Below are 24,910 nucleotides of genomic sequence, written 5' to 3' on the forward strand. Positions count from 1 at the left end.
GTATGGTGAGCTTTCTTGTGTCAAATATCTATAGTACATTGAAACACCTGTACGGCCTATTGATGTTAAGTCTCGGTTCTGTATATATATTTGCAGTTTAGAAGAAAGGCAGTGACATACATGTTGACACTTATTTCTGATCTTAACTTTTGCATCCTTTGTAATTGTGCCCTTTTATTATCCTTGAAGTAATAATATTTATTTTAAAAAGCTCCTGACCACTGGGGTGATTTAATTGGATTTAGACTCATTAGATTTTCATGAAAGTTTTATCCGATGATTTTTCTGGACAATAAATTTAGATTGTATTTGTATAACATTTTAAGGATCTTGTTGCCTCAATATATTGATTCCCACCATAAAACAATTTTGCCATGTAATCATTAAAATTGGGTGGCATTTTATATAAAGGAGAATACTGTACTTAAAAAAAAACTCAAAAGGATCACTCTCTGAAATATTATGGAATATACAGAACTGAAGAAAAATCTTTTACTGCCATGTATTATTAATTAATAGGACCATGAATTTTTGGGTTGATGTTTTTAAAGCAACTTACATTTGTACCTTTGTATACATATAGAATTTGGCATTCTAGTGAGGCTAAGTACATTATTCAAGGATACAAAATTTCTACTTCACAAACCCATCATTTTGCAGATATACAGTAGGGTCAGAGTCCAGTGGACTACTGCACTGCTTCCATAACAACAGGTGCCTCCACTGCTAAAATACAATCCTTAAACTCAAAGTGCGATATGTACAATCATCAAGGCTTTAAACTAACATAAGTTTTTGAATCCAATTAACAGGAAATAGTATTACAGAACTCAAATTCAATTGTTTTAATGAATTTGCACTTTTAACTTCTTTGATAAATAAAGGGCAGCTCGGAGATGCAGTGGCTAGTATTGCTGCCTTGCAATACCAGGGACCTGGGTTCAATTTCTGGGGTACTATCTGTGAGGAGTTTGCATGTTCTCCCCAAGTTCAAACAGCTTTCCTTTGATTCCTCTGACTTCCTCCATATACCTGCAGGTTAATTGGCTTATGGGAAAATTGGCTCTTGTGTGAGTGTGTGTATTTGTGTTTGCGCATGCTCTGTGATGGACTGGCGTCCCATCCAGTGTTTATCCCACCTTTTCCCTGCTGCTTCCCGGAATAGGCTCTGGCTCTCCTGTGACTCTGTATTGGATAAAGTGCTAAGAAAATGAATGAACGATAAAAAATTAGAGAAGCTTAATGTGAGCCCAGATATTTTAATTTAAGAGCTTGCTCTCTGACTGGCTTCTGGACGAATATAGCACGACCAAATCTGACACCTTAATTTGAGAATAAATGGAGGAAACCATTGTCAGGTCATGGTAAATTACCCAGACACCATAAAGGCAAGCCAGACAAAGTGAACGAAGGTCACTGTCGTGACTCTGGAGTTTCAGAAAATAACCTGGGTGTTGACTGTTGGAGGTAATCCCATGGGATGCAGCGCTATACTTAGCAATATCGTGACTATCATAAAACTGCACTCAAGCATTCTGTTCTCCCTCATGGATCTTCTGCATCCAGTGTGGCTTTCTTTACCCTTCTCAGTTCAACCAGGCTCTTTTGGTGTGCCTTTTGAGGAGCCACATTAAAGCCAAATGTGGAACCCGTCACTCCTGGGCCGTGCAGTAGCTTCCAAATCATGGCCGCCACTAATTGCTGTACAAAAACCACTGGAGAGCATCGGAGCTGCGTCCATCCTTATTTATACATCGAGACTTCCCTGCTTTATACCATGGAATTCAAAACGGGTATCTGTCCAGGCAGCTCCCTCGGTGCAATGCAAAATATACACTGACTTAAATTACAATTATAAACTTGGTGCCCAAATGCCAATGCAGAACGACTGTTCTATCTATTTCATTTCATTTTTATATTTTTAAATGAATTTTCTTGATGACTCCAGACCCCCATGTGTTTTAATCTTTGCTTCTCATTTAAAGGGATTGCTTACTGGGATGGCAAAGAGCTATAGTATTAAAAATCTTAGTTTAAATGCATCTTGAATTCAGTATAATTCAGCAGAATTCAAAGGTTATTTAAAAACTTTTATTTCATACTGGACATCTTACTCCCCCATTTTATCACCTTTTTAAAAAAAACATTCACTGGTAATGAATTGATCATCCTGTTCCCGTCCACGGTCAATCGGATTGTTAAAATTCTGTATATACCTGCTGGTATTTTTAATTCAATACTTATGTCGATACAGACAATTCAAAAAGTGGGAAAAACATATTTCAATTTGCATTTAGCCAGTTTTCTTCGCTCATTTCAGAAACTTTTTATCTCACGTTGACATAGGGGTCTCTCCAGGCATAATTTACTATCAAAAGGGAACAGTGTGTCATTATAAGTACAAACCCAGTCAGCGATTTTCCTTTGGCATGTAAAAAATATCAATCCATATTTTATTTAAAAGCAGATAGTAAACCTGAGATAGGAATCCAATGGGAGGTAATCCTTGACCTTTCCAAAACTGAGTAAAAATCTTGTACTGCCGTCAGGCTTCCTGGTAGTCGAACCTTGAGCTGGTTCTGGAGCCATAGGAGGTTTTCAGTTTTATATATAATATTACTAAACCATTATAAGATTCTTGTACAACCACACACCTTGCAATGTTACTTAACCTTGTTAACTGCATCCTCACTGCAATCAGGAGAACACTGATTTAACTCAATGAAACTTCTCTGAAATGCAATCTACAAAGAAACAGATTGGGCTGAAAAAAAGCTTGTATCTGGTATGTAATTGCTTTATTTGTTAATCAGTGTGTCGTGCCTCAGTTTCTTACTTGAAAAGCCTTCGTGTATTTAGCAGACAGTAAAACGATTCCCTAAATTTCCATGAGAGGTCGCACATGAATTTTATAGAAACTAGCTGATGAAGTGAACTGCGCGTTTTGCGGAATTCTAGTTTTTTCAAAGTTGAAGATACTTTGTTGACTGCCACGCATATCATTTTTCAATAGAAAGTTGACGTATTTAATTTTTAAACTGAAAATGTTTATTATTTTAATGATCCCCTTTGACTGTTTTGGGTAAGATAAAGCGTCTGAAATAATGACGCATTCCGTTCCTTAACATCAATATTAAATTGTCTCAATACACAACAAGACAAGTGGATTGCTGGTTGATGATTAGGTGGATTAAAGTGAAGAGGCAAGACGTAATTTGAATTTTTCAGAATGCAAATCTAAGTCTGTTTTTGGCAAAGTAATTTTCTTTTTGAATTTATAACATTTAGGGCGTATGTGTACATGTAGGCAAAGAACGTAAACAAGTACGTAATTCATTTATTACGCATATAACACATTCCCCACGTCTTTAATGATCAAGTAGCATTTTATATTTAACAGCTCTTCAGATGCTACTGCTTTTAAGAGACTTTACAGAACCTACAAACACACTTAAAGCTCCAGGACTAGGACTGGGCGGATTTTAGCGTCTTGATTTTTTCAACAGCAGTGACCTCTTTGGTTTGCTGGGCAGCTTTGATCTTGCACTTTTGTCAGTGAGAGCAGCATCTCCGCTCCATAAGAACACAAGAAGAACAGGAGAGGCGGCCTATCTGACCTGTGTGGTAGTTAGTAGCTTATTGGTGTAAGGATCTCATCCAACCATGTTTTGAAAGACTTCAGGGTATCAGCTTCAACCACATGGCTGGGTAACTTGTTCCATGGTGCCACAACTCTTTGGGTTACGAAGTACCTCTTGTTCTTATTTTGCACACGTGTCCTCTGGTTCCTGTTTCACTGTTCGTTCTAAGGAAGAATAGTACATTGACTTTGGAGGTTGTGGATACTTAGCAGGTCCCATGTGTTGTTGTTTTTCTGTTCAAGACTAAAAAGGTTCAGTTCTTCCAGTTTGTCAGTGAGCCTCCAGTCCTTTGCAGCCTCTTTTCTTGTTAGCTCTAGTGACATTGTGGAAGCTGCAAAGTAAAACAAAAAACCATGGAAGTCCTAAAAACGGTTTTTAACAAAACAGTTTTCATACCTGCTATGTCATGGGCTGGCAGTCATTTAATCAATAGAGTTTTGGTATTCTATGGAAGGTACAGGTAAATGAATAGTTTCTTGGTACAGGGAGAGATCACTTTATTAGCCATATGCTGGTGCTTCAATTAATATACTCATACGGAAGAGACATATACATTTATATAAATATACTGAAGAATTAGGTAATAGAAAATGCTTTCACGTTTATAAAAAAATCCTAAAAATATATAACAATTTATCTTTGTTTTCCAAACTGAAGGAGTTATTGTTACATTTTTGATTCTATAATAAATTTCAGTTTTGTACCAAATATAATGTAAAACTTAATTTACTATTTTATTAAGCATCTTACTGTTAATTTTAAAATACTTCCCGCTCCAAAGTATTTGGTAGGGACATATAATTTAGTTTATGTCAGACTATATACAGTACATACCTTTACTGATAATTTGCAAGATATATAATCAGTAACTGACACGAGGATTCTAGTATCCTCTCTCTTATAATGGCGAAAATCTCACCTTCCAGTTTTGAAAATTTACGAATAGTGAATGTAGTCTGTGTTGAAGAGTTATGCTATCTGGTTATACTTACACAAAGTAAATTATTTCGCTATAACAAAACTAGCCACGTGGGGGAGCTTGGTTTGAAGGAATGTGTTCAACCATGCCAAGGAAAAAAACTTTTTCCTACTACAATCAGTAGGCTGAAGATTAGTCTGCTATTATGTGTTGCACACAGGAAGCGCATTCTGAATTACTTTAAATATTGTGCACACATACGAGTGCTTGGGCTACATTAGAATTTACATTGTAATGTGACGCTATAAGTTTCAGTTATTATTTTAAAACGAGTTCTTTTTTCTTCTGTCACGGGCGTTTTGCCACACATGTTGGCCATGGTGGAAGATTACATCATTGTGCGACTACATGAGCGCATACTATGGACGTCTCCTCTGTCTCACTGGATTTCTCAAATAAGTGTCAACGCTTTCTCGTAAGCGTAAGCGGCCTTTTAATAAACGGAGGAAACGTATGCAAATTACACGGATACACATATTTTAAAATAAAGCCATACTTCAGTTTGTGAATGGGTCATTTTTAAAAAGAAAAAAACAATTAATCAAAAATAATTAAGCAAAGAGGTTCTAATCTACAGTACTCTCACAGCCGAATGATGTATCTCGTGTATTTCTGTATACCTTGTGATATTGGGTCTGCTCAGACATGTTATTTTTTATCTTAATGACAGCAAGAAGAGAACACGACATCGATCCAAGTGCGTTTCATTCTAACCTAAGTAACTTTGTTTAAAAAATAGACTTTGTAAGTGCTGTTGTCTTGAAATATTATTTTGCGTGATCGAATACATTCTATTTCAATAGAAGATGTTGGTAAAAAAACATTTATCAGATATACATTTAGGGTTAGACGCGTAGATCTCTAAATTAATCATCTGGAAGAGGTGTTAGTGGGGCCAGCAGGGGGCGCTCACCCTGCGGTCCATGTGGGTCCTAATGCCCCAGTATAGTGATGGGGACACTATACTGTAAACAGGCGCCGTCCTTCGGATGAGACGTAAAACCGAGGTCCTGACTCTCTGTGGTCATTAAAAATCCCAGGGCGCTTCTCGAAAAGAGTAGGGGTGTAACCCCGGTGTCCTGGCCAAATTTCCAAATTGGCCCTTACCAATCATGGCCTCCTAATAATCCCTCTCTACGAATTGGCTACATTGCTCTGCTCTCCTCCCCACTGACAGCTGATGTGTGGTGAGCGTTCTGGCGCACTATGGCTGCCGTCGCATCATCCAGGTGGATGCTGCACATTGGTGGTGGTGGAGGGGAGTCCCCATTACCTGTAAAGCGCTTTGAGTGGAGTGTCCAGAAAAGCGCTATATAAGTGTAAGCAATTATTATTATTATTATTATTATTATTATTATTATTATTATTATTATTATTATTATTATCTAATGATGGATCTTTACAATGTTAGTGTTTTGCGTGAAAAAAATACTTTACTGTCTTAATGTAACCGTTCTGTGCTAATGTTTCACTACATGTGTAAGTTTCATTGAGACCGAGGCAGTGTTAAGTAGCTGGATATTCATCAATATCGTTTTGCTACTTCAAAACAAACCAAGTATTATGAATTAGAGAAAGTAGATTGTACAGGAAGAAGCCAAAGACAAATCTTCCCGACACCGGCTGTCACTGAACAAAATACACATTTTTGCCCAGGCGTGAAATCATAGGGAGTTTTACATTTAAAACTCGACGTTTCAGTAGTGGAGTTAAGACTTGTATTATTTTATGGAAGTTTTGCTACTCCACGTTTAATCTATTCATTGAAATGCACAATTTGACACCAATTTCACACAGACGGGAGTAATTTGTCCTACTGTAATCATTAACTAAAATATACAGAAACAGGCTGGGACTAATTTCTCTAATGCTTGTGATTTTTAATCCAAGCCAAGCAGGTCTAATGATGTGCAACACATCCGGCGAAACGAAAATACCTTAAAAATAGGAAAAAAAACCCACTCCGATCACCTTGTGTTTCACTTGTCTTGGACAGCGAGATCAGACAGCTCATGCAACACGAGCGGAGACTGCACTAGGCATGCCACCTGTCTTTTCTATAGCAACCGACCTTTATTTTTGAATTGGCTGAAAATAATGCTCGAAGCAGAGGCGACCATGCTACAGAACAAGCAAGCACAAATTATCCTGTATTTCACGTCTGTTGACCGGTAATACTGGATAATCTTGAGATGGACGGTCTTCCAAAATCAGAGAACGGTACTTTTTTTCAAAGGAACAAGTAATAGGTTTATTCCATGCTGTAAAGAGAACGCTTACAGTCCTGGAAATGTCTTTAAAAGTAAATAAATGGAAGGCTATTTTAGGAACCTTCGAACCCACGTTTTATAGATTCAAACTAAACATTACCATGCGCTTATCGATACCGCACTGCAAAGCCGCACCTTTCCAGGAGAATCGTCTCCAAAGGATTTCGGCTCCCTGCGCACGTCACTGTGATGTAGAAATACAGTCGAAGACAAAACTCCACCTCCCAGAATTCCCGCTTCCCCGTGCACATGTCCTGTCGGCAACCGGACTCTACGTCACATTCCTGCATTCTCCCCCAGTGTGTCAGGGACATAATCTTTCCTCCTTTACACGTTTCTCTCCACAAAAATACACCCATGCGAAGAGCCATGACACTGCAACAAGGGATTTAAAACCAGGAGGTAATCACGGACTCCCCATCATCCTGAATTCTGGAATTGGGTGAGAATCCATGTTTTTATAAATGAAGTTCTGCAAGTTTTAAGCCTCCTTGCCGGCTGTTTAGAGTGTTTACGGTGTGGTTAAACTCAGTACTAGACAAGTGGGTTGGATTTTGTGCAACTTGCAGTTGCGATTTGCTGCCAGATGGGCTCGATAAATATTACCAGTCTGGACATTTAATTTATTTGTATCCAAGAGAGTGTTGTTTTCTTGCATACATTTGATTTGCACGCTTTTCGGGGATGGCAAAAAAAGTTGTATTATTATGTTAACCTGTTGAAATGTTAATTTGATTGCTTGCAAGTTTTGTTTTGGGAAAACAACAGCCTCACTATTTCACTTAGTTTAAATTTGGATGTCAAGCTTGTGTACCGCAGTAATTGTAAGTAAAGCATGATCAGTCTTTCCCAGGAAGGAGCTTTACTTAAAAAATTCCACGATTTAAATCAGAAGAGACTTACGGTTTTGTCTGTCCATACAGACTACACAATGTCAGGGCGGGGAAGCAGGCATTTATGGTAGGCCAGGCGTAGAAGTGGTCAAAGCTTTTTGACGAATGTCCGAATTAATACTTTTGTTATGGATATCCTAATGTTCCCTACAATTGCTACATACTCGTCATTATTCTTTTTATTTCAATTCTTAAAGACTACCTCTTTTCAAAGAAATGCCAATGTGTGAAACCAGGCAGCTGTGTCATACCTGCCAGTTCACACAATTTGGTCACAATACATTCCTTAAATGACTGACTGTGCTGTACAAATGGTTTCGATGCTTAAATGCGTCCACACTTTTCCGGCTGCTGAACAGCAAAGCAGGCGATCATCTGTAATATGGTCATCGACTGTTCATCGCCGAGTTGTTCTTCAAAATGCATCTTGAAGCGAACAATGGGAAATTATTTATTCTGACAGTTATTAAAAAGTAATCATATATGCACGCCTTTATTCCTTTTTTTTTAAACAAGGAATATTTAATATTTAATATTTAATGTTTGTGTGGAAATTACAACGTCTGTTGTGGAAGCATTGTCGTTGTCTGGTTAATTTGTCGAACCATTTGTCACGTTTAAAAAAACGGGCGTGGTTCACGTAATAAACATCAGTCTCGATCGTGTTTTACAGCAGCATTCCCAACAAATGCATGTGGAATTATTTTCCGTGTCTGCCCGGTGGAAGGTTCTATCCAGTCATTCGACAATAGGAATAGCGGTGTACACAACGGGAAAAGAAATGGGCTGCAGAGCTGTCTGGAGTATGGTGTCCGTGTGCCACGTACGAGGGAGCACATGGGATGATGAATAGGTGAATAGAGCGATGTTAATTTGGACCAAGTTCCCCAGATTGCATCAATACCTCCATGCAGTCGCATCATTCATGAACTGCATTGATCCATCCGCTGTTTCTCCTTCATGCGCAACCGAGCAGCCATCCCTTCGGGCCCGTTCAGCAAGCTTTCAGACACGCATCCCCATTACAGTCCATTTATTGATCTGCAGTTTCTTATAAGGACAAAAGTATAGCGACTGTTGTCCTCCTTTTATTTTTTTATTTGAACCTTGAATTGAATTTGAATCAGCTCCGGGTGCAGTTAATTATCTTAAGCATTACATAACCTGGTGATTACGTTTTAATTCTGCAGTGTTAGTGCAATCTTGCTGATTTGTGATACTTTTCTTTTGCTGAAGTAAAACATGGACGCAAACCACATGCTGTGTTGAACTGTCATTGTCCCTGTCCTTGAATGCTGTGAATATCTAGGTTTCAACCTGAGAAAAGTCTCTGTTGGCACAATGTATTTATTTTGAGATCATTATCAAATAAGGGGGATGCAAATCAGACTAATTTTGAATGTTGTCAATGGAGAGACCCAGAAGTCACTATATTCTCTATATACAGTGCCTTGCGAAAGTATTCGGCCCCCTTGAACTTTTCAACCTTTTGCCACATTTCAGGCTTCAAACATAAAGATATAAATTTTTTATTTTATGTGAAGAATCACCAACAAGTGGGACACAATTGTGAAGTGGAACGAAATCTATTGGATTTTTGAAACTTTTTTAACTAATAAAAAAATGAAAAGTGGGGCGTGCAAAATTATTCGGCCCCCTTGCGTTAATACTTTGTAGAGCCACCTTTTGCTGCGATTACAGCTGCAAGTCGCTTGGGGTATGTCTCTATCAGTTTTGCACATCGAGAGACTGAAATTCTTGCCCATTCTTCCTTGCAAAACAGCTCGAGCTCAGTGAGGTTGGATGGAGAGCGTTTGTGAACAGCAGTTTTCAGCTCTTTCCACAGATTCTCGATTGGATTCAGGTCTGGACTTTGACTTGGCCATTCAAACACCTGGATACGTTTATTTGTGAACCATTCCTTTGTAGATTTTGCTGTATGTTTGGGATCATTGTCTTGTTGGAAGATAAATCTCCGTCCCAGTTTCAGGTCTTTTGCAGACTCCAACAGGTTTTCATCCAGAATGGTCCTGTATTTGGCTGCATCCATCTTCCCCTCAATTTTAACCATCTTCCCTGTCCCTGCTGAAGAAAAGCAGGCCCAAACCATGATGCTGCCACCACCATGTTTGACAGTGGGGATGGTGTGTTGAGGGTGATGAGCTGTGTTGCTTTTACGCCAAACATATCGTTTTGCATTGTGGCCAAAAAGTTCGATTTTGGTTTCATCTGACCAGAGCACCTTCTTCCACATGTTTGGGGTGTCTCCCAGGTGGCTTGTGGCAAACTTTAGACGAGACTTTTTATGGATATCTTTGAGAAATGGCTTTCTTCTTGCCACTCTTCCATAAAGGCCAGATTTGTGCAGTGTAAGACTGATTGTTGTCCTATGGACAGACTCTCCCACCTCAGCTGTAGTTCTCTGCAGTTCATCCAGAGTGATCATGGGCCTCTTGGCTGCATCTCTGATCAGTCTTCTCCTTGTCTGAGCTGAAAGTTTAGAGGGACGGCCAGGTCTTGGTAGATTTGCAGTGGTCTGATACTCCTTCCATTTCAAGATGATCGCTTGCACAGTGCTCCTTGGGATGTTTGAAGCTTGGGAAATCTTTTTGTATCCAAATCCGGCTTTAAACTTCTCCACAACAGTATTACGGACCTGCCTGGTGTGTTCCTTGGTCTTCATGATGCTCTCTGCGCTTTCTACAGAACCTTGAGACTATCACAGAGCAGGTGCATTTATACAGAGACTTGATTACACACAGGTGGATTCTATTTATCACCATCAGTCATTTAGGACAACATTGGATCATTCAGAGATCCTCGCTGAACTTCTGGAGTGAGTTTGCTGCACTGAAAGTAAAGGGGCCGAATAATTTTGCACGCCCCACTTTTCATTTTTTTATTAGTTAAAAAAGTTTCAAAAATCCAATAGATTTCGTTCCACTTCACAATTGTGTCCCACTTGTTGGTGATTCTTCACATAAAATAAAAAATTTATATCTTTATGTTTGAAGCCTGAAATGTGGCAAAAGGTTGAAAAGTTCAAGGGGGCCGAATACTTTCGCAAGGCACTGTAGTTCAGCATTTTTGTTTGTGGTACCAGAGTGCAGAGCCCAGCAGAAATCAACTCACCAGCTGAAGACTTGATATTTAAAGGGGAATTGCAGTGCAAGTTTCTCAGACCGATTATTAAATCTCAGCAACAAAATAAAATCCTGACAATATAGAAAAAAATCATAAACTTTGCATAAAAATACTGTATGGTCACAATTGTTGTTGCAAACTCCTGGTCTCGGCACGGGTGAGAGTTTGCATGAATTGTGACTTGATTTGGCCCTTCCTGCTCACTAGTCACTGTAATAACTAATATAATGTGATGCAAATAAGTACAGGTTGTGCAGCAGACATTTCATCACAGAAATCTTCCAACGTGATCTGAATGCAGAATTAACAAGTAATTAGTAATTGTTGGTAAAACCGTCTTGCAGTTTGAGAGCAATATTTCTATTGGATTAAAAGATATGTTCACAAGCCTGCTTGTTTACGATGTAATAGGGCCACTTCACCTCAACAAACAAGTTTTGTTGCCTCTTTTGGAATTGCAGACATTTTATTGTGGAGATTCACTCATCAAGGCTGTTAATTTCTAACCCCGAAATATGTAAAAATATGAAAAATATATAAAAATAGCATTGCAGTTCCCCTTTAAAACTTTGTAGTTTTGGGGTTTTTTAATGTTGCCTTTTTGGCCCTGATGTTAATTTCTCATGCCTGTGTGTGCATCCTGCGATGGACTGGTGTCCCATCCAAGGTGTATTCTGCCTTGTGCCCATTGTTTGCAAGGATAGTCTCCAGCTCCCTTGCGACCCTTTGTTGGATACAGTGATTCGAAAATGGATGGACGTTGCTTTGGTGCAAAGAACAAGTTTGTCTTTTGTTGGTAATTGGTTCTTAAAAATAAAATACTCAACAACATCCTGAATACCATGCATAGGCATGTCTTAGCAGGTTACTGTTGATTGCAATTAAAAAACCTTTGTCTGGTGTGGATATAATGTCATGTTAAAGCTACAGTCATGACAGATTTGTCCTGGTAAGTCTGGAGTCGAGTTAAATATTTTTGGAATGTATTAGAAACATTCAAAGTAAGGAAATGTATTTGTTTCTTTTAGAGATGGTCATCAACATTGTTTAAAAGCATAAATAAAAAGCTGTTTTTTGAAGACTTTTACTATATTAAAACAGTAGACAGTTGCTGTCTAGGGCAGGGGTTACTTTTAAAGGCAGCACTTGAAGAATTTGGAAATTTGGAAAAGCTGTTAAACTGGTCCAGCCCATTAAAAGCTGAGCTTTAATTAAAACCCTCCAAACACACTGGACCTTCAGGGCCAGGATTGGCCATCCCAGGTCTAGAGAGGGGGACAATAGTTTGGTGGTTCTATTTTTATCCTTTTATGTAGCACATATTTTTAGGAGATGCTAAAGTACATATTTTCCTATTGGGGAAATATAGCATTTGTTCTGAACCTTGAATTGGGGGTTGGGGGAAAGCCTTCTCAGAATGGTAGTTAAAAAATCTTTATTGGTTTGTGTTCTTTCAAAGTAGCGCATGGAAGTTTCAAACATTTTAAAGGAGAAATTGTGAAATAACACTTAGAAACAGGTTTTAAGGGGAGAGTGGCAACTAAATCACTGTTCCTTGAAAATCTGTGCGATTAAACTAGTGGCAGTAAGTAAGCTGAAGGGGAACTAATGAAATGATGCACAAATCTTCTGTCTTCAACAGTCATATTACGGCCAACACTCTCTCTATAAAATAACCGTTTAGTACCCGTGGGGGAATCGATGTTCAGTTTGGTCCTATTAAGTATATATTTTTATCTGCACTCCAGCTCAGTCTCAACACAAAAACACAAGATACTAGGCCCTTGAGTACCAGGATTGTGCAGTAGCTCATCAGGAGAAGGTTCCCAAATCTTGTGTTCTTCCAGCTTGGTCACACTGTTAACCAGCCTGTGCTAGAAATATTGCTTTTGCTTTTTTAAAAGCTGGTAATGTCACAGTTTTTTCCCCTATGTTTTATTGAACAAACCCTTTATCTGACCTTTTCAAAAGTTGTTTGCTTGCAAGGCCCTGCCACCATGATTTTTAAGAAATGGAAACTTTTCAGTGTCTTTTAAGATGTGCTGCAAAGTAACTGCAGTATAATAACATTAATGCTACATCAAGGAAGGAGTGCAATATACTGTCTCTGGGGGCTGGGGGCTCTCTTGTGCACCTGCACCTTAGACTTGAGATTCCTGGGGTATGGGTAAGAGCAGAACTATTGTTATGCAGTGATGAAATCACTGATTATGAATCTTACTACCTTTCTGGATGTAACAGCAGTTTTCTTTTGTTGGAGGGATTCATTGCCTGTTTAGTAAATGCAGTTTGGTTCAGTTCTGTATTCCTGACCATTGGGTTGATCATTTATGTAGTTATCTTGGTTATCTGTGGCAAACCTGTCTAATTATAAGCACTCTTTCAGTTGTTAGTCTAAACTGTAATAGAAGTAGTATTTTCTTTCAGTGTTCACCTCATACAGAGGTTAATTAATTAAGATTTGCACCCCATTGATTAAATCATTGCTTATTGGAACTATGTTTACCCTTCAATGCAAAGCCGGTGAGTGATAAAGGTTATCTTGACTAAACACAGTTACAGAAAGAAGGGGTTGGCTTTTGATTGGAATCAGCCTGATGCTGAAACAAAAGCATGCCTTTGCTGCTGAATGATTTGTTGGCATTTGAAGATAAATGGAGGCAGACTCCTCTGTAATTTCGGTGGTGTGTCAAGCAAAGAAGCTTCTCTGTACCGTCTTCTGCTTGTCTGTCAGGTTTGGCCAGTGCTTTTGTTTATAGCTAGAGATCTAGAGGAAATCTTGTTCTCATGGCGTTGTGTATAGCTGTGCTGTTTTCTCCGGTATTCCATTGGCATTGATATGTGTTTGCAAGAAACCCTTTCTGCACCCTTCGATGTAGCATGTTTGTGGAATTTATTCATACTTTGTGTCTTGGTAAAAAAAAAAATGATCGTGTCTAATTCTAATTAGAAAGGATCAAAGTTTTGTTCTAGAACTCGTCTGAATCACAAACAATGGTTCAGTTAACCATAAACTGTGTAAACCAGTCGCACACATCCCTTCCTGACTAAACTCACATTCAAGTTGCCCATAATTGGGCTCCTGACGCATATAGAATGCTAACAAACAGGCCAGGTGGGCTGAAGACCATCTTTTCATTTGAACCCTTTTTTTAGGTTACGAATGATATAGGGCTCAAAGTTATCTTTGGTCATCACTCCACTTGAAGGCTCTTCTAGAGACACGCCCAATAAGTCAGTGATTTTCACACCTGTACTGCAGATCTTAGTTTTTTAAAACTTTTAACTTTTAACAACATATAAACTTGATGTTTATATGTTGTATGCCAAGCCAAAACGGACACACATGAAAACATTAGAGTGCAGGTTGAGTCCTATAGACTAGATATTGCTGGTTGCAGTCATTGTGACCAGATCTGTGGAAAAATTCAAGTACTGCCAGGGGTTGGATGGGCTTCAGTGGGCCAATTCTACTTGATTTGATGGGGATCAGCAACTTCTGTAGGTTGTGTAAGAGTCTGAGAGCTGAAGTTTTCCTCCAGTCAGTGTCTGGCTTGCAGTATTTAAAAAGGGTCCGACCTTTGTGTTTTAAAGGGAAGCATATATAGTTTTCAGTCCTCCTTTACTGGTACAAGAGTCGTAGAGGCTCAGAAAGGTCACAGTAGAGAGATGGCCTTTCTTCTCATTTCAGTGTTCTCATTTAATTCTAATTCTGTATAATGGGAGATGGCCGGAAACTTGAACACCTGGTGAAAAATCCTTGTGCATACAGGGATCATGCAAAGTAAGCCAGCAGCCATATCACCCTGCAACTCACAACTAGCAACCCACTGAAGCTAAGCAGGTGTGAGCCTGGTCAGTACCTGGATGGGAGACCTCCTGGGAAAAACTAAGGTTGCTGCTGGAAGAGGTGTTAGTGGGGCCAGCAGGGGGCGCTCACCCTGTGGTCCATGTGGGTCCTAATGCCCCAGTATAGTGATGGGGACACTATACTGTAAACAGGCGCTGTCCTTCAGATGAGACGTAAAACCGAGGTCCTGACTCTCTGTGGTCATTAAAAATCCCAGGGCGCTTCTCGAAAAGAGTAGGGGTGTAACCCCGGTGTCCTGGCCAAATTTCCAATTGGCCCTTATCAATCATGGCCTCCTAATAATCCCCTTCTATGAATTGGCTACATTACTCTGCTCTCCTCCCCACTGATAGCTGATGTGTGGTGAGCGTTCTGGCGCACTATGGCTGCCGTCGCATCATCCAGGTGGATGCTGCACATTGGTGGTGGTGGAGGGGAGTCCCCATTACCTGTAAAGTGCTTTGAGTGGAGTGTCCAGAAAAGCGCTATATAAGTGTAAGCAATTATTATTAATTATTATAAAGTTCCAATAGACAGACACCCCAAGATGGAATTGAGACCAGGACAGGCATTGAGTGGAAGGGAATATCGCTGACCACTGTGGCACCATGCACCGTGCTGCATGTGTTAACATTTGGCCATTCCATATCTGGAGGATACCCAAAAGAAGAAAAATTATGCCAGACAAATTCATGCTCCATGAGGTATAAAAGCTGAAAATGATCAGTGAAACATCTCATTGCAAGCTTTTCTAATGAAAGGAGGTGCCCATTTATTGGAGCCCAGCATATGGTTCTCATGCTAATGCGCTGCAGAGCCTGTGCGTCAGCCCTTGGTTGACCCCTGGAGCCAGCATTGCATTTGGTGTGTGAGCTGATGTGGCAGGGAGGCTGCAAAAAGGTTGATTCTTAGGGCCTGTACTGCACTTCAGCCATCAATACTGGAGCCTGAAAGAAGAAAAGTGCTGATGGAGCACGTAATTGCAAATCAACATTTGTTCTTGTATAAACTGTAATTAATGTTGGCAAGAGGCAAGTGTAATGTAAGCATAAAGCATGAAGGAAACAAAAAGGTCTACCTTCATATATTTAATCTGTGAGTGGGTGAAGCAAACCACCTGCTTTTAACAGATTTAAAGCATGAATTTGCTGATCTTTATTAGTTTGACCCATGTTGAAAGATTGTAATGCCTGTGTAGGTGACATCAGGAACTTGACTGCTTAAAGACTTTCAAGTACACTAACTGGAGTAATTGTCATCATTAGTTTTTACAGTGAAGTTTGTGCCTTCGTGCTCTCTCTCCATTGCTGCCATTGAGCAGCGTTTATCCTTAAAAGTGATTTAGGGAGCACTTTAAATACCCTGGAAACCCTTTTCTCGCTCAAAAATCTCGTTTTTAAAGCCACAGTTGGCATAGTTCTGTTTTTAAAAACATGAAGTGTGGCCAAATACAGAATTCGTCTCAGCTGTTTCCCCCAGTTGAGGGCTGTTGAGAATGCTGGGTAAATACCAATGTGAGAGCCTGGAAAATTCTACCAGCGCAGGCCTGCGCAATAGCAAACGTGCGTGTAACAATGAAGGCAGCTGTGCAGTTCAGGCGGCCAGCGCTGGCCCATGCTTCCCACTCTGTGCCCAACCAGGTCAAAGCTGGCTAACAATTGGCCCATTGTCATCTTCACCCCTTTCATGATGGAGTGGATGACATCTTTGTGGTCTTGTGCCGGAGTGGCCTACCGGAACACAATCTGCCTTTATATCGTCATTTGCTCTTTCGTTTCACATGCACTTTCTGCAAAGAGTTACTGCTGAAATTGGAGATGATGACTGTCATTCAGTAAAGGATTTCAAAATGTTTAATATTCGTGGAGTGTCATAATAGAATAGTTTAAGTTGTATGATTTGCCAAGAGGTGTAATACCATGTGTATGATCAGCTCTTGACTATATTATAAATCATTATAGTGTAATTTGAATCATAGCTAATGTCTTGTTCCATAATTATCCTTTTTCTTTTGGGATTCGATAATGCAGTACTTTTGACTTCACCAGATAATAAACACAGTCAAGTGAGATAAATACAATTTGTTTTGTTTTTCCAAGGAGGTCTTGATTTGATTTAGTGTAGAATTCACACTTACATTAATGGAAGAAACCACAGAGCTTCTCCAGTTCAGATGCTACATTTCCATACCAGAGATAAAAGCTATAGAATAATCCTCTCTGTTTCTACATTGTGCTTTGGTTCTACTGGGTAATTGGATTAGAATATCAAGCCTCTTTTGTACAGTATAGTAGCTTCACTTGCAGTTGTTTTCCATCTTCTGAAAGTATATAAAACAATTATATAAGCTTTTGCTTTGCATGTTAAAGTACACTTAAATTGTAATACTAGTGGTTTTTTTTTAATCAGAACACCTTGTTTTGGGGTACAGAGTACTGCCATATTATAGGAATGCTAAGAGGTTTGCTGTACTTGTATTTTAAAATGCAATTTAAAGATCTCATATAAGCTTTAACAATATTGTACTTAATACTTGGTGGGATCTCATCTGTTTTATCCCGTTGTGGTCCTTTTCCATACATATACATTCTGCAGGCTAGTTGTAAATGGTCTAAATATATAAACTGTGATGGGGAACTTCCTCTTCTGAGGCAGAAGACAACAGCTCTTCCTGAAACAGCCAAACACATCTGAGCTATAAACCCTGATCATACTGTGTGTTCAGCAGCTGAGCAATGAAACAAAGAAATAAACCAATAGAGAAACAAGAAATATGAATGTTTGTGAACTGCCTTGTGGTGCTTGGGCCCTGGGTTCAATTCTGGACCTGGGGTGCTATCTGCGTGTTTACGTGGCTTTCGTCTGGGTGCTCCAGGTTCTTGCTACAATCCAGAGACATGCTGGTAGGTTAATTGACTGCTGAGAAAGTTGGCCCTAGTGCGTCTGTGCCCTGCGACGGATTGGCGTCCCACGCCAGGAAATGTATGGTACTTTATTGTTGTCATGTCTTTTCTTTGTTGAGCAAATATTCATTTTCTGAACAGCCGTACAATTAGATTGGGCGAGTCTGTTCTGGTGTTCACAAGGTCACATCCTGTATGTCTTTTCAGGGAGAACAAGTGTTTCTTCAGGCTCTGAACTGACTGCTTTACATTTACGAATTAGTTTGCATTGTTGTAAAAATAACATTTTTTAGAAAACGACCAGATCTTTCTTAGGTTTTTTTTGTGGCAAGAGAAGGTATTTAATATTATATTAATAGTTTTAGATGAACCTTGTAATATTGGCTCATTAAAAAAGCTGAAAAGTAGTTAATTCCGCCTCAGTGACAACCAGGAATTCAGTACAGACTATACACTATATAAAATTATTAATGATGAATACATATGAGTGAGCACTTTCAGTGCTTAAACAGTTTAGGTTACATGATAGAGAGCTTAGGCAGTACATTGGCACAGTGGTTTGCATTGCTGCCTTGCAGCGCTGGGGCCCTGGGTTAAAATCACAGGGTGCTGTCTGAGTGGAGTTTGTACGTTCTCTCTCTGTTCACGTGGGTTCACTCCAGGTGCACCAATTTCCTCCCACAGTCCAAAGACATACTGGTAGGTTCATTGGCTTTTGGGAGACTTGTCCTTGGTTAAGTGTGTTCATTTGTGTGTACACTGCGATGGACTGGTGTCCCACCCAGGGTGTAGCCTGCTTGAAATGCTTTGTTTGCTAGGATAGGCTCCAGCTCCCCCTTGACCCCGTGTTGGATAAAGGGGTTAGAAGATGAATGGACACCGCGCTCCCCATCACTTTTTCTTCCTGTGATGTCTCCGGGGAATCACATTAGTCTGAGCTGTGAATAAAGCAATAAGCAGGAGTGTCAAGGACTGTTTTGCAACCTCTGCACCCTCTTTCTCTCAATCCAAACATGGGCCCAGTTAAAATATGTTAAATATAATATGAGTTTTATATATTTGTTTATACATTTGATAAGTGACTGTTTCCACCACTACCGTAGTCCCACAGCTGTTTTGGAGTGTGCCAAAACCTCAATATTTTTGCTGCAAAGCATTTATGAGATGCATTATAGTTCATTCGATTCTTATAATTCTTGTTCGATTTTTATATATTATTTATATATTTATATTTTATATATGATAAAATTGTTATAGATTTGATTAGTGACTCTCCCCACCACTGCTACTGTATAGTCCTCTCCCAAGCTTGAGGATAGAGGAGTGGGAGCGAGAGTTTGAATTCTGGTTTCGGAAAAGAAGTGAAAAGCTGGAAATTGAGGCTCTTGGTGGAAGAAAGGTGGTTTTGACAAACTCCTGGTGGACTTTTTTCTGATGAGCCATAGGAAGCTGCTGTGTAATTTGAGGGGAGGGGGGCTCTTTTGCCATGGAAACGCTCAAGAGGATGTACTTGAGTCTGAGTGTTATCAGAACACTTTTACACCTCAGGTTGAAACTATATCTAAATATTGTTATGCTTCACTGTGAATTCAAACCTACCCCTAACCTTTAATTGTGAATCATTAGTTTTGAAGAAAAATATTATTGAACAGCTGTGGTGGGCCCCAGCCATTACAGTGCAGCAGCCATTTTGCGCCAGAACACATTAATGGGTGACTATGGAAACAGCTGGAGTCGAATTTAGGAAGCAAACTGGGATTCATTCAGGATGAAGCTTTATTAATGGATAGCGCAGATGTTTATACATTTTATAGAAACAGGTCTGGATTGAGTCAAAACTGCACTTATGAAGATGGTTCATTGTTTGCCAGTGGATATTTTGATTTGTCTATTTAAAAACCAGCCTTTAATTTTTGTGTTGGTACGTGGATCAAACAATATAGTCAAGCCTGTATTGTAGCCTGCTTTAAAATGCCTTGTACCCAAGGCATTTATTAGAATGTTCTTGCTATTCAGAAGTGGGAATACCTCGGTCGTAGCATTTATTTGTTGTTGTTTTGCCTTTAATTAAAAATGATGATTTTCTTCTTCTGGGACAAAGTGGTATTAATTACGTTTTACACCAGCTGTCTCAGTGAGTGTTCTGTACATTTTAAGGAGTATATCCCAGGTTTGTTAGGAGAGATCTCTGGAGAAGTAATCTGACTCCTCTGTGTGTTAAGGAAAGCACACAGCTGAGAAACCTTAGGGTACCTCTTCCTCTTCATCTGTCTCATGCCTTTCAGTTGTGAGATGGTGACTTAGTGCTGTTTAAGAACAGTTAGGTTCCCACATAAACATAGTCTTGCTTGTGAGCTCTCGCAAGGGAACGTAGAATAGTGAGAAATCCTGTTTTTCTCCTCGATATCGGTTTTTCACTCAAACCTTTTCTGTGGATGTTGCCAGGCAACAGCCCTCAGCTTGTCTCTGGCTGGTAAAAGGTGAAATTGTATTCAAGGAGGGCTGAGAATTACTCATTTATTTTTATTTCTCAGGAGGTGTCCAGTATTTCTTGTGTACTTATAATTCCTGATAACTGTTACATGAATGTTATTTTTTTGCTCGTCTCACTAGAGTGTTACAATTACTTTTGTTGAAATGCTGAGTCATTTGATTTTTAGGATTGTGTTGCTAATGAGGAAAAGGCCTGTACCTGTTTGTCATTATGGCATATGATATCAGCTCTATACATTGTCTCTGAAAATTTTGAATTATATGGTTCTCTAGCATTTGATAAATTCTGCCTTTAAAGTGTCCTGCAGTTTTGAGGGGGTAATGTCTACAAATGTTGTGTGCTTCTCGTAATGAGCAGTGTAGTAACACTGAGCTAGCAGGCAACTTCTTTGTCTGTTTGTCTGTTTTGGGGAGTTTGTCTGTGTAACAAAGCGAAGATTGTATTGGAATAGATTTACATCTCTGCCTCATTTGAGGTCCCCTTCACTTTCTTTAGGAGGTAAAGTTCATGCCAAATACCTTAACACCCCAAACACAAAATCAACAAAAAATGCACATACCTGTAGTAGTAATGAATGTGCAAAAAACAAGAAGAGACAATAGCTCACCTGTAGATTTATCATAATTGCTTGTGATATGCTCTCCTGTCCTGTTCCTGTGGGACAAAGCTAAACCTCCGCCATTACCATGGTCTTTGTTAAAGCAGTTGTAAATTTTTACAGGGTTGTGTTTTTTAACAATTACTGTACATGCTATTACTTAGTAACAAGCTCTCAGCTGCAAAATACAAACACAGCACTTTCTAGATGCATTGTGCCATTCCCAGCGCTGCTGAATTGTGAAAGACAAGCATTTGTGGAGTTTTCTGGGAATCTTGTCCTGCATCTGCTGTTCATCCATTGGGAATCCTAACAACTGGACACATCACACTCCTTAGTGAGGTCTCTGACAGCGACAGTCTAAGACTGAGACTCCAGCTTAGAACATAAGAACAGATTTTCTTTGGCTACCAGCTTCATTGCATTGCATTTTTGTGAAATAGGACACCATTTGCTCATTGGTTTAGGTTGCCTATAAAATAAAACTTTTCCTTTGTGACTAGTAAGATATTTGCTGATTAATAGTTTGTGATTATCGAAGAGATGAATAGTCAAAGTATGTTTGCAGTATTGCTGACCCACCAAGCCATTGATGTATTACAGTACAATAAGACTGTTCTAACCTTTCTAAATGCCACCGTGTTACACTTAATGATTTGTGCATTGTTCCAAAAAATATCCTGAATTTTAGTAATACTGTACATAAAGAATGGGACACTAGAAAAACTTTTTTGCTATTAAAATAAAATAATGATGAGAGCAGTTTTCAGTTAATTTCTCTGTTCCAAGTACAGTAAGCCTGATTTTGAAATTAAAACATGAAGTGTGAATGTAAAAAAAAACAACTTTCAGTCGTTTCAAATACAATTTTCTCATTTGCTGAATGCTATTATTGACATGATAAGATTACTAAGTGTAACTTTTGATAAAATGTAGTCAAATTATTATACTATTCATTAATTCTCATCTTAATTGATGACTGTAGGTTCTTAGAAAACAAAATATATTCACAGTCGCTATTTGGTAAATAAAGTCTACCACTTGAATGGTTCAGAATTTTATCCACAGCTGTCTAATTTGTATGTGAAACAAGTACAGACACACGGCTACACAGTTGCATGAAAGAATAAAAAAAATGGTCATGTCCATAGTAGGAACTTGAACCGACATCAGAGGTCTTAGCAGTGTTTAAAAACAAGCCCAAACAAATCTTTAACTGTACAGCATCCTTGCACCAAAACTTCTCCGTCGATGGGCAATTGGATAGTATTCGCAATAGTGAAAGAGATAGATGGGATAACAAAATGAGGTAACCCTGTAATCCTAACCCTATTAAAGGATCTTGACAAGTGTCCACTAACATCTTGTGAAGTGGTGTTGGTCCCCAGGGGAATGCTTGTAGAAACCTATGTACATCAAGATATTAGTTTGTCAGGCACTGCGATGGGAAATATTTTAAAAAGGCTTTACTGTTAGGTGCTGATAATGCAACGTTTTAAAATTTGTGCGACTTACAAACTAACGATTTTCTATTAGCATGTGCCAGGGCAACTTGTGAACACAGAGGTAGCGCAATTTGTCACAGCTAGGGACCGATTCCAGTAGCTCTGTGACCGGGGGTTGGATACCTTTCACATTGCATCCTGGGAGCAGCAAGTAAGTCTGTCAATTATTCACAGAGTGGCACAGTGGCTGTTCTGTGTACCCTCAGGGCTGCAGGCTCCCGTTTAAACAGATGGTAGGAAAATCTCTTCAGAAGTCAGTTTTTCATTTGCGGGGCTTCTCATGGTATGAAAACCATTTCCTAAAATGTGCATGTCTGCAATGTTAGAACAGCCGGCATAGTTCTTCGTATACTAAAGTATAGTCCTGTGCAGAACATTACTTTAGTAGAACTTTTTAGAAGAAGTGGTGAGTGTGTCAGTTTACATTCCAAGATTTAGTGATGATGAACATCTTCTGATGTGACAGTGCTAATTTAGGATCATTCTTCTTTTTTTATTGTGGTGAGGTTATCCAGGTGGACCCATTTTTCCACATGGCCTATCTTAATGATAATGTGCAGATGCTATTAATGAACACTGCTTTGGTACTTTCACAAAATGCATGGTGTGAAGCATTCAAATGCAGTTCATGAATGTTTGCAGCATTACTAGACTGTGGCTAATGCTATTACAAGTTGTTTGCAGTTGAACTTTAGCCTTAATCTTGAAAGTCTCTATCTTACAGGGTGAACAAGGCCAATCTGTTTCTCCTGTCTAGTAGTGCTCCTCGAGGACTGCACGGTCACTAAATGAGAGTTGGCAGTGCTAGGTGGGCTAAGGGTCAGTGAATTACCAGTGACTGCGGCCATGCCATTAAATTATTGAGTTTGAGATGATGGTCCCTGTGTATACTTTTGTTCTTCTAGTTCTCCATGTCACTCCCTCAGTCTCTCCTGAGCACCTGAGCTGAAAACAACAGTATGTGAATTTATACCCCGTACTTTAGGGTTCCCAATCTTTCATTCTACAGTAGCAAGACTTGGTTTTATAAAACAAATGGTAAAAAAAAAAACTGGAAAGTCAAACAACTGAAGGATGATTAGCCTGGGTAATGGATGAAGTTTGTAAATATCTAGCAGAGTTTTCCATCTGTTAGATAGTTAACATTCTATGATAACAGAAATGTATTATTTTCAAATAACACTAGAGCTGTTCTAACTTCCCTGGTCACCAATGATAGATGTTTGCCTTTTGGCTGTTTTCTTGTGCACAACTGTTGTAGCTCCTGCCTGGAAGGGGAGTGTTTAAGTACATACTGTACATAAAGTACTACATGCCATGCCTTTTGACCAGCTGCCATTGACTGCCTCCAATACTGCTGTAAATGTAATAAACTGTGCATTGCAGGATTAATAAATAAATTGTTAAATCAAACTTTACTTCACAAACATACTGTTGCAGTGCATTTTGTAGCTGTGGTTTTCGGAGTTCTGAGGACTGAAGAGCTACACCGATACTCAATAGGCTGAATCTCACTAGGCAATGAACTCATAAGTGGTCTTCAGCAATTGGACTTATGCATTGTGGTCTGTGAGTGAGGATAATAGGATGCTTCAGTGAGTGTCCAGTGAAATCAATAAGTACTCTCTGACTCTTGTGTGGCCTGCTTGTGAGATTTGTGCAATTGATAAAGGATCTGGTCTCTTCTGTTAAAATGCATGTTTTGAAATTGTTTTAAATTCAAAGTGTGGCTGTTGCTGGAGATATGCACTTAAAACTGACATGAAGGGAAGGCTTGCTTTATTGTTATTCCAGTGCTAATATTAAAGTTAAAGCAGTTTTGCTGGGGAGTTTAAGCAGCTTATTAAGTGAGATGTGAGTTTTCCCAAACAATTAAAATTTACACAGGCAGCTCTAGAGAGCTTCTTTGAGGACCTTAATCTGTGCAGTATCCTAACACTTAATTAACACTGTGCTTTTTGTTTTCTGTGCTTTATTGTTGTTTTATTCTGCTTTCATATGCATCTTTTACATCTTGGCGTGTCAGGACTGTAAGTCACATGGATAAGGGCACCTGCCAAATGAATAAATGTAATGTATGATTGCATTATTAGATATTCCTCTGTTACGTCATGCACATTTACAGATGTAGTACTGTAAACGAAATGTGTAATCAATTAGCCAGGTACAGTCTTTCCTGTAAGAAAGATACTGCATGTACCTGTTGGATCGGAGGAGTAATCTTCTTCATCAGCAATTATGCTGTATATCTAATACTGTATGTGAACAAAAGTAAGAGGTTTCAGCTAGGTAAGTATGGGGATTAAGTGGGAATACTGGTTGATTAGCAGCTGGAGATTTTATACTGAAGTCAAAAAGTTAGGGGCAGCTTGGATTTTTTAAATTGAGTGATTTGTTTCTGAATGAGGTAAGGTAATAAAATATGAAAATTATATCGCATTCCAGGCCTAGGTCTGATAAAGGAAAAACTTTTTTAATGAAGGGGTTTGACCATATATTTATAGTTGTGCTAAACAAAGGGATCCCCCAGTCGTGCAGATTTTATGGACTTGTGAATTCAGGACAGTAGATGAGACACCCATTAGAGAACCCCTACATTTGTGTTGCACTTGTAGTATCTGTACGGAATGTCT

The 24,910-nt window shown here is 39.1% G+C and overlaps 1 protein-coding gene and 1 long non-coding RNA gene across 3 annotated transcripts in view; one reads left to right on the top strand and one right to left on the bottom strand.

The window, feature by feature from the left end:
• Positions 1-3,317: 3,317 nt before the first annotated feature.
• On the bottom strand, positions 3,318-7,099 carry LOC148672939 (uncharacterized). Its single transcript, XR_015935898.1, has 2 exons — positions 6,991-7,099; positions 3,318-3,972 (listed from the first exon to the last, which is right to left on the bottom strand). It is a non-coding gene; the product is annotated as an uncharacterized LOC148672939 (long non-coding RNA).
• A 77-nt stretch (positions 7,100-7,176) lies between these two features.
• ctif (CBP80/20-dependent translation initiation factor) overlaps positions 7,177-24,910 on the top strand; it is a 140,725-nt gene continuing 122,991 nt past the window's right edge. For both annotated transcript variants that reach the window (XM_088628981.1, XM_088628982.1), the window contains exon 1: positions 7,177-7,332. The gene's annotated coding sequence lies outside the window, so the exon portion shown is untranslated. The remainder of the gene's footprint in view (positions 7,333-24,910) is intronic.

This window comes from Lepisosteus platostomus, chromosome 4 (assembly GCF_059453375.1).
Source record: "Lepisosteus platostomus isolate fLepPlt1 chromosome 4, fLepPlt1.hap1, whole genome shotgun sequence".
Taxonomy (NCBI): domain Eukaryota; kingdom Metazoa; phylum Chordata; class Actinopteri; order Semionotiformes; family Lepisosteidae; genus Lepisosteus; species Lepisosteus platostomus.